The sequence below is a fragment of the Scyliorhinus torazame genome, chromosome 1 (assembly GCF_047496885.1).
Source record: "Scyliorhinus torazame isolate Kashiwa2021f chromosome 1, sScyTor2.1, whole genome shotgun sequence".
NCBI lineage: Eukaryota > Metazoa > Chordata > Chondrichthyes > Carcharhiniformes > Scyliorhinidae > Scyliorhinus > Scyliorhinus torazame.
This window is the reverse complement of record NC_092707.1, coordinates 41,062,570-41,078,730: the sequence shown is the minus strand read 5'-3', so window position 1 is coordinate 41,078,730 and position 16,161 is coordinate 41,062,570. Positions and strand designations below refer to the sequence as shown.

At 48.1% G+C, this 16,161-nt stretch overlaps 1 protein-coding gene across 1 annotated transcript in view; it reads right to left on the bottom strand.

The window, feature by feature from the left end:
• The window catches only part of grk3 (G protein-coupled receptor kinase 3), a 416,009-nt gene that overhangs the window by 114,231 nt on the left and 285,617 nt on the right, over positions 1–16,161 (bottom strand). The window lies entirely within an intron of this gene.

Below are 16,161 nucleotides of genomic sequence, written 5' to 3'. Positions count from 1 at the left end.
GTGCGCAACAAGCTTGTGTGTAAAGCTCATTTACCTTGTTCCGTACACTGCGCGCACTAAGGTACAATACCCTCAGTCCTGCATTGACAACCTCCCTTCTCACACTTGTCACCTTTTTTGCCCTGCCTGAGGGTGATGTTCTTCTCTTAATTTTGTTCTCTGTTTCCCTTTCAGTTTTGACGCCTTCTAAACTAATGCTCTGGTTCCCACCCCCCTGCCATATTAGTTTAATCCTCCCGAGTGACACTAGCAAACCTCCCAGCCAGGATATTGCTGCCCCTCGAGTTTAGATGCAACCCGTCCTTCTTGTACAGGTCGCACCTGCCCCGGAAGAGATCCGGGACAGGTGCGACCTCTTTTCATTGTAATAGTTAATTCCAGCTTTAAATAGCAAAGAGCATAAACAGAAAAATATAAATGATGATCTTAATTTTTTTCTTAACTTGCTTATTTTTGAAAAGATTCTCTCCACTCTCTTCATACTCCAGGAACAAAACTGAATAAAACAATTTGGTCATTTAACAAGCACTGGGATGTCTGACACCTCAATTTTCATTACCATATGGTTCTCATAGGGTGGCACTATGTCAGATTATTTACTTTCAGGGAGCTCCAGAAGTCTGTGACAAATGAAGGCAGAAAACCTTGTTGCTATCAGTTCCCTGTAGAGAAAACACGTTTTCAAACCATCCCATTCCAATTAGAGAGGTCAACCCTGCAGGAGTCTGTAGGAATTAATGTTTAATCTTCAGGACACTGCAACCCAGGAGAGAAATCACAGGGAAAATAAAGACTGTGTACAGATTTTGTTCATTAGTTATAATAATAACGGACATGGAAACAGGGTTGTTTGACTGACAGTCAAGCATCTTCCAATCAGGTAATGTCTGTTGGTTTTTCAATTAGCCTGGGAAGGCAGTGTGTAGCATGCAGGGGCATAATGAGTGACCAATGGCAGGTGTGAGAAGGTTGAATGGTGAGAAGCAGCAATTCATGTTATGACACTTCCAGGAATATGTCCAACCAGAGCTGGCAACCCCACTTCTGAAACTCTCCCTTCACTGAACATGTTGCTGAATGTTCTGCCGAGTTGATTTTAGTCAACTTTTAGAATCTAACTTCATAGAATCATAGAATTTACAGTGCAGAAGGAGGCCATTTGGCCCATCGAGTCTGCACCGACTCTTGGAAAGAGCACCCTACCCAAGGTCAACACCTCCACCCTATCCCCACAACCCAGCAACCCCACCCAACACTAAGGGCAATTTTGAACATGAAGGGCAATTTATCATGGTCAATCCACCTAACCTGCACATCTTTGGACTGTGGGAGGAAACCGTAGCACCCGGAGGAAACCCACGCACACACGGGGAGGATATGCAGACTCCGCACAGACAGTGACCCAAGCCGGAATCGAACCTGGGACCCTTGATGGGTGACACTGCAGAAACACAGTAAACAGCTTACTTCTGAATGCAATTACAAAGTTGCTACACAAAGCACATAATGCATTTCAGTCTGTCAGTGCTCAAGAGTTTCCCAGAAATCGCATTTTGTTGACTTAAACACAGAAATATATTTGTCGCATAGTGACAAAAACTACAAGCTGATCTTCAGGGTTGATGAATATTGTATTGTTTGGGTCTCCAACCTATTTCCGGTTTCTTCTGTTCTATATTTATTATAAGAAGCTTGAGTAAATGTTTGAAGCTCATCACTGAATTGTTATTGCGCAGGAGGCCATTTGACCCATTGTTTCTGCATGGGCTCTTCAAACAAGTACCTCATTTAGTACCAATCTTCCACCTTCGCCCCATAGCCCTGCACATTATTTCTTTTAATATAAGTCTAATTTCCTTTTTGAATGCTTGAACTGATCTTGCCTCCATCATATTCTCAGGCATTGCATTCCAAATCCCAACCACTCATTGCATAAAAAAGGTTCCCCTTATATCACTTTTGCTGCTTTTGCTAATTACTTTAAATCTGCGCCATCTTGTTCTCAATCCTTTCGCAAGTGGAAACAGATTTCCCCTGCCCACTCTATCCAGATCCCTCATGATTTTCAATCCTTCATTGAATCTCCTCTCAGTCTTCTTTTCTTGAAGGAAAACAGTTCTAACTTCGCCAACCTATTTTTGTAAGTGAAATTCCTCATCCCTGGAATCAGTGTCGTGAACTGCTGTGTCCACCTTCTCTAACGCCTTCCTAAAGCTCTATGTCTAGAACTGGATGCAATGCCCCAGCTGAGGCCAAACTAGTGGCTTATATAAATTCAATATAAATTTCCTGCTCTTGTAATCTATGCCCCTATTAATAAAGCCCAGGATACTATACGCTTTATTAACTGTTCTCTCAATCAGTCCTGCCGACCTCAATGATTTATGCATATGTAAACCAAGGTCACTCTGTTCCTTCACCCCTTTAGAATTGAACCCTGTATTTTATATCTTATCTCCATGTTCTTTTTACCAAAATGAATCACCTCACACTTCTCTGCATTGAACTTCATTTGCCACCTGTCAGCCCATTCCACCAACTTGTCTATATCCCTTTGCAGCTTTACACTATCCCTTTCACTGTCCACTATCCTCTTCACCACTCACAACTCTTCCAAGTTTTATTTTATCATCCGCACACTTTGAAATTGTGCCCCGTACACCAAGATGTAGGTCTACCGGGGCAGTACGGTGGTGCAGTGGTTAGCACTGCTGCCTCACAGCGCAAAGGTTCCAGGTTCGATCCTGCTTTGGGTCACTGTTCGTGTGGAGTTTGTACATTCTCTCCGTGTTTGCTTGGGTTTCACCCCCACAACCCAAAGATGTGCAGGGTAGGTGGATTGGCCATGCTAAATAGCCCCTCAATTGGAAAAAATGAATTGGACATTCTAAATTTATAAAAGAAAAGACCTAGGTCTACCGGGCAGCACGGTAGCACAGTGGTTAGCACTGTTGCTTCACAGCTCCAGGGTTCCAGGTTTGATTTCCAGCTTGGGTCACTGTCTGTGCTGAGTCTGCACATTCTCCCCGTGTCTGCGTGGGTTTCCTCCGGGAGCACTGGTTTCCTCCCACAAATCCCAAAAGACGTGCTTGTTAGGTGAATTGGACTTTCTAAATTCTCCCTCTGTGAACCCGAACATGTGCCGGAATGTGGCGACTAGGGGCTTTTCACAGTAATCTCATTGCAGTTTTAATGTAAGCCTACTTGTGACAATAAAGATTATTATTAATACATATCAGGAAAAGCCAAACACTGATTCCAGGAGATATCCACTAAACCTTCCTCCAACAGGAAAAATATCCATTAATCATTACCAGTCATTCAACCAATTTAATATCCATGTTGCAACTGTCCCTGTTACTCCATTCATAATACCTTCAAGATTGAAAACAGCAGGAGAGAAGCTGGGTAAGTCAAAAGGCATTGTTCAGGTGGTGATAAGTGTGGCTTTATATTGTTTGTAAATTGTAGGACAAAGGCAAGGCTTAAGGCAATAATGTGAACCGTTGTTCTGAGACCTTGGGCGGGATTCTCCAATAATGGGGCTATGTCCCCACGCCAGCGTGAAGAGCGGCGCCAACCACTCCTGCGTCAACGGTCCCCGATAATGGGGAATGCTCCCCTTCCTCGGGGGCTAGGTCGGGGCCGGTGTGATCCCGTGCAAGCGCGGAACGCCCGGCGTGATCCCACGCAAGTGTGGAACGGCTGGCGTAATTCCGCACATGCGCGCTACGGCCGGCGTGATTCCGTACATGCGTGGGCGTTCCCTTCTCCCCACCAGCCCCCGGGCAATATGGCGGAGCCCTTCAGGGGCCCGGCACGGAGGATCATAGGCCCCCACGAAACCAGGCCCCCCATGGTACCAGCCCGCCCGCCGATCGGCCACCGTGAAGGGGGGGCCGGGTCAGATCCCCCGCCTCCCCCCTCCAGGATGGCCCCCGCGGACACACCTTCCATGTCCCGCCGTGTGGGACCTGGGCAACCCATGCTGGCGGGACTCAGCCGAACTCGGTGGCCACTCGGCCCATCATGGCCCAAAGAATCGCCGGGGGGAATCCCGCGGGCGCCCAAGAATCGGCAGGGGAGAATGGGGAAGCCGGCGTTGGGGCGCGATTCTCCGACCCGGCGCGGGATCGGAGAATCCTGGCCCTTGAAACAAATCATTTCTATTTTATGGTTTAGTCAGTGAAACACAATTGAATATTCCTCGCAATAGACGTTTCTTCTTGTATATATTTTCTGGAGTGAAATTTATTCCTTATCAAGGTGAAGAACATGACTGCTGGAGAATGAAATAGTTTTCCACTATTAGTTTTAGCATCCAGTATCAGATACGATACAGCTTAGATTCCAAAGGATTTGGTGTACCCAACTGAGGAGAACGTAACACCATTGAGAGTTATTCCTCCATTTTTATCACATCCTTGTGCCTTTTTCTGACCAATAGTCATGAATGATAATCAGCTTTGTGCTGCATACTTAGTAATCGAGACTCTCCAACTATGCTCGACTCTTGGAATATTCTAACCAGCAGAGAGAAGAGACTTTAGCTTAGACTGGATGAAACCCAACTCCCCAACCCCCCACTTGGAGTTACGCAGTGAATTTCAGGCAAACAGCCAAATTATCCAACTTCATGGTTACATCAAGTGATTAGAAATGTATTTTTATGGACAATAAAAAAGGTAATATTATCATTCTAGTGGGTGTGCTGTTGCTGTTTTGGCAGAAATCATGTCACCTCCAGCAGGTTGACTCAGCATTATTCCTTTTAAAAGGATTGTGTGTGTGTGTCTCAAAGGTAATAATTTCTCAAGAACTGAGTATAATGCTGGATATCTTGGAAGTTTAGAAGATTGTGCATTTGGGTGGGTTGTTGATCAATTCAGGATTCCCTTGTAATTTTTTTTAATATATCAGAAGATCATGTACTATTGTACAATTTAGGAAACATTTTGTTAATTATATTTAGCCTTGGAATATACATTTGAACAAGCATTCCACAAAGTAATGCATTGCTTTATACAGCATTTCCAGACTATTATGGTGTATGCATCCATTTTTTTGCATCATTTTATTTAAATTTATTCCAAATGATCATTTAATCCAGGTTTAGGTAACAAGATCACTCCCTTAAAGTCAACAAATAGTATAGTATATTGTTGAGCGAGATAGAGGTTTGAAAAGAAAATCAGGTCCAACAGCAGATCAGAGTAGTGGAATTAAGGAATGATGGAGGTGCGGTGTTAATGTTGGAATAAAGCAGTTTGGAGAATGAAGTGAAGTATGAGAGCAAGTAGAACGGAAGTGACAATAGAGACAAAGATGTGGAGTGCGCTATGCAGGGTAGCAACAAAGAAGTTGGGGATCAGTGGGTAATACAGAAATATTAGTGGCATACGGAGTGATGAAAAATATCAGTGCTTCCTGGCAGGATAGAGGCAATACAGAATAGAGCTGAGGAGATCTGGACAGATTGTAGGCAAGTGAATGGGCTGAACAGAAGTATATGAATGGACTTGAAGACTTTGGCGAGAGTACAGTAGAGACTTATTAGAAAGATTCTAAGGATGAGGGATTATAGTTATCTGGGTGAAGAGAAGATGTGAGAGGAGATTGATAGGGATCTTTTTTGACGGTGTAAGATTTGGATGGAATAAATAACCATAAACTTTCCAATGACTGAAGAGTTGATGGCACAAGCTAAATATGATTCTCAACAGAACCAGAGGAATCATGAGGAAAAATAGCTTTAATGCAATGAGTGATTAAGATTTGGGAGGTACTGCCTGATGGGGTGATGGATAAAGATTCAATAGTGACTTTCAAAAGGGAATTAGGTAAATAATTGAAGGAGAAACAAAGCTGCAGGGATAAAGAGAAAGACTGGGAGAGGAGGAAAATTAGATCGCTCTCAAGTGCCAGTGCAGAATTGATGAACTGAATGGCCTCCTTCCGTTCTGCACAATTCTACGATTCTGCATTTAACAAATTTAAGCTACTCCCACAGCATTAGTCACAGTAACATAATGCACTGTTTAGAAGAAAAGAGCTACACTGTGTAACACAAGTATTTTTATTTTTCTATGATGCAGTTACAAATCTTTAATGCCACAAAGTTTAACTGGTGCTCAGTAAATACGACCTCAGATCAATTAGTGCTTAATTGGTGCATGGTATAACCTTGGCAGATCAAAAATGTCAACAGCTGGCTTGCTTTCCCCTTATTTAGAAAAAGATTATTTAGCACCAATATTGCGATATGATGGTAGATGCATGATTTTTCATATACAATAAACTAACAGAACTCCCAAGTAGTCCGGACTGTTGTTGTAAAGACACTTTCCTACTCGCCTGCCCACTTAAGAACACAGATGAAGTGGGATCATAAGAAACTGTGGCTACCTTTAATTACAGTCAGTTCTAGCTGCCTTCATTTAGGTCAGTAAACAGTTTGTAACATTTGCATCTCCAATAATTGTATTTCTTTATTGCAATGTAATATTGTTTTTATAACAGTGCGTTATGTGGTTTGCAACATCTAGAGAAAGATGAGTTGCATACTGGATGTAAAGGTTTAATATCATGGCAACAGCAAATCCCCTGTACTGCTGTCACTGTAAACCAGAGGATGCAATGTTTTATAAAGCCAGGAATATTGTACTATATAAAACACATGGGGCTTGAAATTCAACTCATGGCCATTTTTTTCCACTCAATTGAGGCCCAAAGCCCAAAAGATTTAGGCAAGCCTGTAAATGGGCTGCCTACCACACAGCCTACCACTTGGAACAGGCAATCAACTGCTTAAATATGCAAATCATGGTCCTTTTGTTATGGATTGCAATATCCTTGCTATATTCTTAGTTTCCTTTATAACAGGCACTGCCTGTTATTGTTGCTGGTCTGTCTATGTCCAGGAGCCCTATGTCCAGGGGGCGGAAAGGTATTTTCATGTATATGGTGAAGGTGCGTGGTGCCAGGGTGGCCCACTATGTTCAGGAAGCATTTGCTGTTCAATTTTCAGATCTTCTGCATCTGTAGATTTTCCTTGCTTCCTCTTTTATTTTCCTTATTTTCTTATCTCTTTGCTCGCATCTTTTGTTTCAGTATCACCTTGATGCGACCATCAATTCACGCGAGACAGAGCGTTGAAGTGAACAGTGGCTTTAATCAACTAGAACAGTGCCTGCCTGCGACTGCTCTGCACTGAGAACCGCCTACAGGGCAGCTGCTCTATATACCTCCCCTCAAGGGGGCGGAGCCCACAAGGGCACCAACATGATACAAGCGCTGTAATACAATACAATGGTCCATAGGTGGAACCCACAAGGGCAACAACATAGTACAATGCAATACAGTGGTGAATGGTTGCCATAATACGTTCACCACACACTTCAGTGCTGATCATTATAACACCAAATCAGCAGTTTGCAAGTCATTTTTAAAAAATATATATTTTATTAAAGTTTTCAAACACAATTTTTCCACTTTACAAATCAACATAAAAATAACACAATAGCTAATAAGTAACATTATTTAAATAAAATAGTGAACTAACAAAGTAACAAGAAATAGTGCTCCCCCCCCACGGCCTGGAGAACCCCTGAGCCGATCCTCTCAACGCAAACCTCATTCGTTCCAGTTTTATGAACCCTGCCATATCGTTTATCCAGGCCTCCACGCTGGGGGGTTTCACTTCCTTCCACATAAGTAAGATCCTTCGCCGGGCTACCAGGGACGCAAAGGCCAGAATATCGGCCTCTTTCGTCTCCTGCACTCCCGGCTCTTGCGCTACCCCAAATATAGCTAACCTCCAGCCTGGCTTGACCCGGACCTTCGCCACCTTTGAAATCACCTTTGCCACTCCCCTCCAGTACTCATCCAGTGCCTGACACGACCAGAACATATGTGCGTGGTTTGCCGGGCTTCCCAAGCACCCCCCGCACCTGTCCTTCACTCTGAAGAACCTGCTCAGTCGTGCTCCCGTCATGTGTGCTCTGTGTAGAACCTTGAATTGTATCAGGCTAAGCCTGGCACACGAGGAAGAGGAATTTACCCTACTTAGGGCATCAGCCCACAGCCCCTCCTCAATCTCCTCCCCCAGCTCTTCTTCCCATTTTCCTTTCAGCTCCTCTACCAGCGCCTCCCCCTCGTCTCTCATCTCCTGATATATTTCTGACACTTTGCCCTCCCCGACTCATACCGAAATCACTCTATCCTGGATCCCCTGTGTCAGGAGCAGCGGAAATTCCCTCACCTGTTGCCTCGTAAACGCCCTCAATTGCATATATCTGAAGATATTCCCCAGGGGCAACTCTTACTTTTCCTCCAGCGCTCCCAGGCTCGCGAACGTCCCGTCAATAAACAAGTCTCTCAATCTCCTAATTCCTGCCCGATGCCAGCTCTGGAACCCTCCGTCCATCCTTCCTGGGATAAACCTATGGTTATTCCTGATCGGGGACCACACCGAGGCACCCGTCACCCCCGTGTCGCCTCCACTGCCCCCAGATCCTTAAGGTTGCCACCGCCACTGGGTTTGTGGTATACCTTTTCGGGGAAAGCGGTAGCGGCGCCGTCACCAGCGCCTTTAGGCTCGTTCCTTTACAGGACGCCATCTCCAGCCTCTTCCACGCCGCCCCCTCTCCCTCCCTCATCCACTTACAAACCATCGCCACATTGGCGGCCCAGTAGTAGTCGTCAAGATTCGGCAACGCCAGTCCCCCTCTGTCCCTGCTGCGCTGCAGGAACCCCCTCCTTACCCTCGGGGTCTTCCCTGCCCACACGAAACTCATAACACTCCTGTCTATTTTCTTGAAAAAGGCCTTAGTGATCAGAATGGGGAGACATTGAAACACAAAAAGAAACCTTGGGAGGACCATCATCTTTACCACCTGCACTCGGCCCGCCAGTGAGAGCGGCAGCATATCCCACCTCTTGAAATCCTCCTCCATCTGCTCCACCAGCCGCGTCAGATTGAGTTTGTGTAGAGTTCCCCAGCTCTTGGCTACCTGAATCCCCAAATATCGGAAGCTCCTTTCCACTCTCCTTAACGGCAGGGCGTCTATCCCTCTTCCCTGATCCCCAGGGTGTACGACAAAAAGCTCACTCTTCCCCATATTTAGCCTATATCCCGAAAAATCTCCAAACTCCCTCAATATCTGCATAACCTCTGTCATCCCCTCTACAGGATCCGCCACATATAGTAGTAGGTCATCTGCGTAGAGTGACACTCGATGTTCCTCTCCCCTCTAACCACCCCCTCCATTTCTTAGTGTCTCTCAACGCTATGGCCAGTGGTTCAATTGCCAACACGAACAGTAATGGGGACAGGGGGCACCCTTGTCTTGTTCCCCTATGTAACCGATCTTTGCCGATTTGTGACTACACCTGCCACTGGAGCCCCATACAGGAGTTTGACCCAACTGACAAACCCCTCCCCGAACCCAATCCTCCTCAACACCTCCCATAGATACTCCCACTCTACCCTATCGAATGCCTTCTCTGCATCCATCGCTACCACTATCTCTGCCTCCCCCTCCGCTGGGGGCACCATTATCACCCCCAACAGCCGTCGCACGTTGACATTGAGTTGTCTCCACTTTACAAACCCTGTCTGGTCTTCATGCACCACCCCCGGGACACAATCCTCGATGCCAGCACTTTTGCCAGCAACTTGGCGTCTACATTCAGGAGCGAGATAGGCCTATATGACACGCATTGCAGCGGATCTTTATCCCGCTTCAGGATTAGTGATATCGTCGCCTCCGACATTCTTGGGGGTAGAGTCCCCCCTTCTCTGGCCTCGTTAAAGGTTCTCGCCAGCAACGGGGCCAACAAGTCCACATATTTCCTGTAAAATTCCACCGGGAACCCGTCTGGTCCCGGGTCCTTCCCTGCCTGCATGTTCCCCAGCCCTTTAGTCACCTCATCCACCTCAATTGGCGCCCCCAGACCTGCCACCTCCTGCTCCTCCACCCTCGGGAACCTTAGTTGGTCCAGAAACTGTTGCATTCCCTCTTTTCCCTCCGGGGGTTGGGACCTATATAGCCTCTCATAAAAGGTCTTAAACGCCTCATTTACCTTCCCTGCTCTCCGCTCCGTAATTCCCGTTTCATCCCTGACTCCCCCAATTTCCCTCGCCGCTATCCTCTTGCGAAGCTGGCGGGCCAGCAGCCGGCTCGCCTTTCCCCCATATTCGTATCTCATCTCCTGTGCCTTCCTCCACTGTGCCTCTGCCTTCCCTGTGGTCAGCAGGTCAAACTCCGTCTGAAGTCTTCGCCTCTCTCTATATAGTCCTTCGTCCGGGGCCTCCGCATATCTTTTATCCACCCTCAAAATCTCCCCCACTAATCTCTCCCTTTCTTTGCCCTCTTTTTTCTCCTTGTAAGCCCTAATGGAGATCAACTCTCCCCTAACCACCGCCTTCAGCGCTTCCCATACTACCCCCACCTGGATCTCACCATCATCATTGGCCTCCAGGTATCTCTTGATACATCCCCGCACCCTTCCACAGACCCCCTCATCCGCCAATAGTCCCACATCCAGTCGCCAGAGTGGGCGCTGTTCCCTCTCCTCTCCTAGTTCCAGATCCACCCAGTGCGGGGCATGGTCTGAAATGGCTATGGCCGATTACTCCGTTCCTGCCACCTTCGAAATCAGTGCCCTGCTCAAAACAAAGAAATCTATTCGGGAGTATACCTTATGGACATGGGAGAAAAAGGAGAACTCTTTGGCCAACAGCCTAGCAAATCTCCACGGATCCACTCCCCTCATTTGCTCCATGAACCCCCTAAGCACCTTGGCCGCTGCCGGCCTTCTTCCGGTCCTGGATCTAGACCGATCTAACCCTGGATCCAGCACAGTATTGAAACCCCCCCCCCATTACCAGGCTTCCCACCTCCAGGTCCGGGATACGTCCCAGCATCTGCTTCATAAATCCCGCGACATGCCAGTTCGGGGCATCTACCCCCGTTGTCCGCTACTATATTCCTAGCCTCGAACGACACCCGTTTCCCCACCAATATCGCCACCCTTCTATTATTCGCGTCCAACCCCGAGTGGAACACCTGTCCCACCCATCCTTTCCTTAACCTGAACTGATCCGCCACCTTCAGATGCGTCTCCTGAAGCATGACCACATCTGCCTTCAGTCCTTTTAAGTGCGCGAACACTCGGGCCCTCTTAATCGGCCCATTCAGGCCTCTCACATTCCACGTGATCAGCCGGATTGGGGGGGCCGCCACCCCCCCCCCCCCACCCCCACTCCCACTCCCCCCTGCCGACTAGCCATCCCCTGTTCTAGGCCAGCCCCCCCGTCCGGGTCCCGCGCACCCACCCGTCCCCCAGGCGGCGCCCTTCCGTCCCGACCATCTCTTCCCTTGCCAGCTCCCTCTCGCTCCCAGCAGCAGCAACCCAGTTGATTCCCTCTCCCTCCCCCCCCCCCCCCCCCCCCCCCCGCCTCTAGATCCCCATCTAGCATGGTTACTGCCCCCATGATGCTTCCGAAAGTCAGCTGACTCCAACTGACCCGGCTTCCCCCGCTCTCTCCTTCACCCCCCCCGCCCCCCCCCCGTGTGTGGAACTCTCATCCTTCTTGCGCCTATGTTCCCGCCACTATCTCCCTAGTGCGGGAAAAAACCCGCGCTTTCCTGGATCGGCCCCGCCCCCCATGGCGCAGCTCCCCCATTCCCCATCTCCCCCCTCCGTCCCTTTTTCCACCGGCGCCCATATTTCTCAGTGTCCCCCCCGTCAAGAAGAGAAAAAACCCCGTCTATCATCTCGATACTGTGAACCTCCCATTCCCCAATATACATTTCTATACATCGACATCGTCGCCTCCCCCACAGCATCAGTCCCTCAGTTCTGGTCCAGTTTCTCTTCTTGGATGAAGGTCCATGCCTCATCCGACGTTTCAAAGTAGTAATGTTTGCCTTGGTGCGTGACCCACAATCGTGCCGGCTGCAGCATCCCAAACTTTATTTTCTTCTTGTGAAGCACCGCTTTGGCCCGATTAAAGCTCGCCCTCCTTCTCGCAACCTCCGCGCTCCAGTCCTGATACACTCGTATCAATGCATTCTCCTACCTGCTACTCCGTACCTTCTTGGCCCAGCTCAAAACGGCCTCTCTGTCGATGAAGCGGTGAAAACTCACCACTATCGCCCTTGGTGGTTCTCCAGCCTTTGGTCTCCTCAAAAGGACCCGGTGAGCCCCTTCCACCCCGAGGGGGCCTCAGCTCCCATTAGCGAATGGAGCATCGTGCTAACATAAGCCCCAACCTCGAGGGTTGTAATCTCGGGATTACTCCCTGTGCCACGTGCCAGTGAGGCTAGAAATAGGAAGATAGAGCAGATAAACACGTGGCTAAACAGCTGGTGTAGGAGGGAGGGTTTCCGTTATCTGGACCACTGGGAGCTCTTCCGGGGCAGGTGTGACCTGTATAAGGACGGGTTGCATCTAAACCGGAGAGGCATAAATATCCTGGCCGCGAGGTTTGCTAGTGTCACACGGGAGGGTTTAAACTAGTATGGCAGGGGGGTGGGCACGGGAGCAATAGGTCAGAAGGTGAGAGCATTGAGGGAGAACTAGGGAATAGGGACAGTGTGGTTCTGAGGCAGAGCAGACGGGGAGAAGTTGCTGAACACAGCGGATCTGGTGGCCTGAAGTGCATATGTTTTAATGCAAGGAGCATTACGGGTAAGGCAGATGAACTTAGAGCTTGGATTAGTACTTGGAACTATGATGTTGTTGCCATTACAGAGACCTGGTTGAGGGAAGGGCAGGATTGGCAGCTAAACGTTCCAGGATTTAGATGTTTCAGGCGGGATAGAGGGGGATGTAAAAGGGGAGGCGGAGTTGCGCTACTTGTTCGGGAGAATATCACAGCTGTACTGCGAGAGGACACCTCAGAGGGCAGTGAGGCTATATGGGTAGAGATCAGGAATAAGAAGGGTGCAGTCACAATGTTGGGGGTATACTACAGGCCTCCCAACAGCCAGCGGGAGATAGAGGAGCAGATAGGTAGACAGATTTTGGAAAAGAGTAAAAACAACAGGGTTGTGGTGATGGGAGACTTCAACTTCCCCAATAATGACTGGGACTCACTTAGTGCCAGGGGCTTAGACGGGGCGGAGTTTGTAAGGAGCATCCAGGAGGGCTTCTTAAAACAATATGTAGACAGTCCAACTAGGGAAGGGGCGGTACTGGACCTGGTATTGGGGAATGAGCCCGGCCAGGTGGTAGATGTTTCAGTAGGGGAGCATTTCGGTAACAGTGACCACAATTCAGTAAGTTTTAAAGTACTGGTGGACAAGGATAAGAGTGGTCCGAGGATGAATGTGCTAAATTGGGGGAAGGCTAATTATAACAATATTAGGCGGGAACTGAAGAACATAGATTGGGGGCGGATGTTTGAGGGCAAATCAACATCTGACATGTGGGAGGCTTTCAAGTGGCAGTTGAAAGGAATACAGGACCGGCATGTTCCTGTGAGGAAGAAAGATAAATACGGCAATTTTCGGGAACCTTGGATGACGAGTGATATTGTAGGCCTCGTCAAAAAGAAAAAGGAGGCATTTGTCAGGGCTAAAAGGCTGGGAACAGACGAAGCCTGCGTGGAATATAAGGAAAGTAGGAAGGAACTTAAGCAAGGAGTCAGGAGGGCTAGAAGGGGTCACAAAAAGTCATTGGCAAATAGGGTTAAGGAAAATCCCAAGGCTTTTTACACGTACATAAAAAGCAAGTGGGTAGCCAGGGAAAGGGTTGGCCCACTGAAGGATAGGCAAGGGAATCTATGTGTGGAGCCAGAGGAAATGGGAGAGGTACTAAATGAATACTTTGCATCAGTATTCACCAAAGAGAAGGAATTGGTAGATGTTGAGTCTGGAGAAGGGGGCGTAGATAGCCTGGGTCACATTGTGATCCAAAAAGACGAGGTGTTGGGTGTCTTAAAAAATATTAAGGTAGATAAGTTCCCAGGGCCTGATGGGATCTACCCCAGAATACTGAAGGAGGCTGGAGAGGAAATTGCTGAGGCCTTGACAGAAATATTTGGATCCTCGCTGTCTTCAGAGGATGTCCCGGAGGACTGGAGAATAGCCAATGTTGTTCCTCTGTTTAAGAAGGGTAGCAAGGATAATCCCGGGAACTACAGGCCGGTGAGCCTTACTTCAGTGGTAGGGAAATTACTGGAGAGAATTCTTCGAGACAGGATCTACTCCCATTTGGAAGCAAATGGACGTATTAGTGAGAGGCAGCACGGTTTTGTGAAGGGGAGGTCGTGTCTCACTAACTTAAGAGTTTTTCGAGGAGGTCACTAAGATGATTGATGCAGGTAGGGCAGTAGATGTTGTCTATATGGACTTCAGTAAGGCCTTTGACAAGGTCCCTCATGGTAGACTAGTACAAAAGGTGAAGTCACACGGGATCAGGGGTGAGCTGGCAAGGTGGATACAGAACTGGCTAGGCCATAGAAGGCAGAGAGTTGCAATGGAGGGATGCTTTTCTAATTGGAGGGCTGTGACCAGTGGTGTTCCACAGGGATCAGTGCTGGGACCTTTGCTGTTTGTAGTATATATAAATGATTTGGAGGAAAATGTAACTGGTCTGATTAGTAAGTTTGCAGACGACACAAAGGTTGGTGGAATTGCGGATAGCGATGAGGACTGTCGGAGGATACAGCAGGATTTAGATTGTCTGGAGACTTGGGTGGAGAGATGGCAGATGGAGTTTAATCCGGACAAATGTGAGGTAATGCATTTTGGAAGGTCTAATGCAGGTAGGGCATATACACTGAATGGTAGAACCCTCAAGAGTATTGAAAGTCAAAGAGATCTAGGAGTATAGGTCCACAGGTCATTGAAAGGGGCAACACAGGTGGAGAAGGTAGTCAAGAAGGCATACTGCATGCTTGCCTTCATTGGCCGGGGCATTGAGTATAAGAATTGGCAAGTCATGTTGCAGCTGTATAGAACCTTAGTTAGGCCACACTTGGAGTATAGTGTTCAATTCTGGTCGCCACACTACCAGAAGGATGTGGAGGCTTTAGAGAGGGTGCAGAAGAGATTTACCAGAATGTTGCCTGGTATGGAGGGCATTAGCTATGAGGAGCGATTGAATAAACTCGGTTTGTTCTCACTGGAACGAAGGAGGTTGAGGGGAGACCTGATAAAGGTATACAAAATTATGAGGGGCATAGACAGAGTGGATAGTCAGAGGCTTTTCCCCAGGGTAGAGGGGTCAATTACTAGGGGGCATAGGTTTAAGGTGAGAGGGGCAAGGTTTAGAGTAGATGTACGAGGCAAGTTTTTTTACGCAGAGGGTAGTGGGTGCCTGGAACTCGCTACCGGAGGAGGTAGTGGAAGCAGGGACGATAGGGACATTTAAGGGGCATCTTGACAAATATATGAATAGGATGGGAATAGAAGGATACGGACCCAGGAAGTGTAGAAGATTGTAGTTTAGTCGGGCAGCATGGTCGGCACGGGCTTGGAGGGCCGAAGGGCCTGTTCCTGTGCTGTACATTTCTTTGTTATTTGTTCTTTGTTTGTCAGCTCCCTCCACTCCTTCGGGGAGACCCAGAATCTGGATGTTCTTTCTCCTCGAGCTGTTCTCCAGGACTTCGAGCCTTTCGATACACCTCTTTTGTAGCGCCTCATGCGTCTCCATTTTCCCAGATGAGACCCAGAATCTCATCCTCGTTTTCGGATGCCTTTGTCTGCACCCCACGGAGCTCTATCGCCTGGGCCTTTTGTGTTTCTTTTAGCCCTTCGATTGCCAATAACATCGGCGGCAGCACCTCCTTCTTTAATTCCTCCACACACCATCGGAGGAATTCCTGCTGGTCCGGGCCCCATGTCGCCTGGGCTCCATCCGTCGCTATCCTGCTTCTTCCTTCTCTTCTCTGCCGCTGCTCCAAAGGATCCTTCGCAATCTGGCAACCGATCCTTTCCATACACACCCGAGGGGACTCCTTCCTTCGTCACCCCACACTGGGTTTGGTCCAAAAAAGTTTCCGTTGGGGCTCCCGAAAAGAGCCCAAAAGTCCGTTAGAACGGGAGCTGCCGAAACGTGCGGCTTAGCAGTGCATCGCCGCAACCGGGAGTCAGTTTTCAAGTCATTTAATCCACTTACTTTCTCCTTGTGACTGAAATATCTGATCCT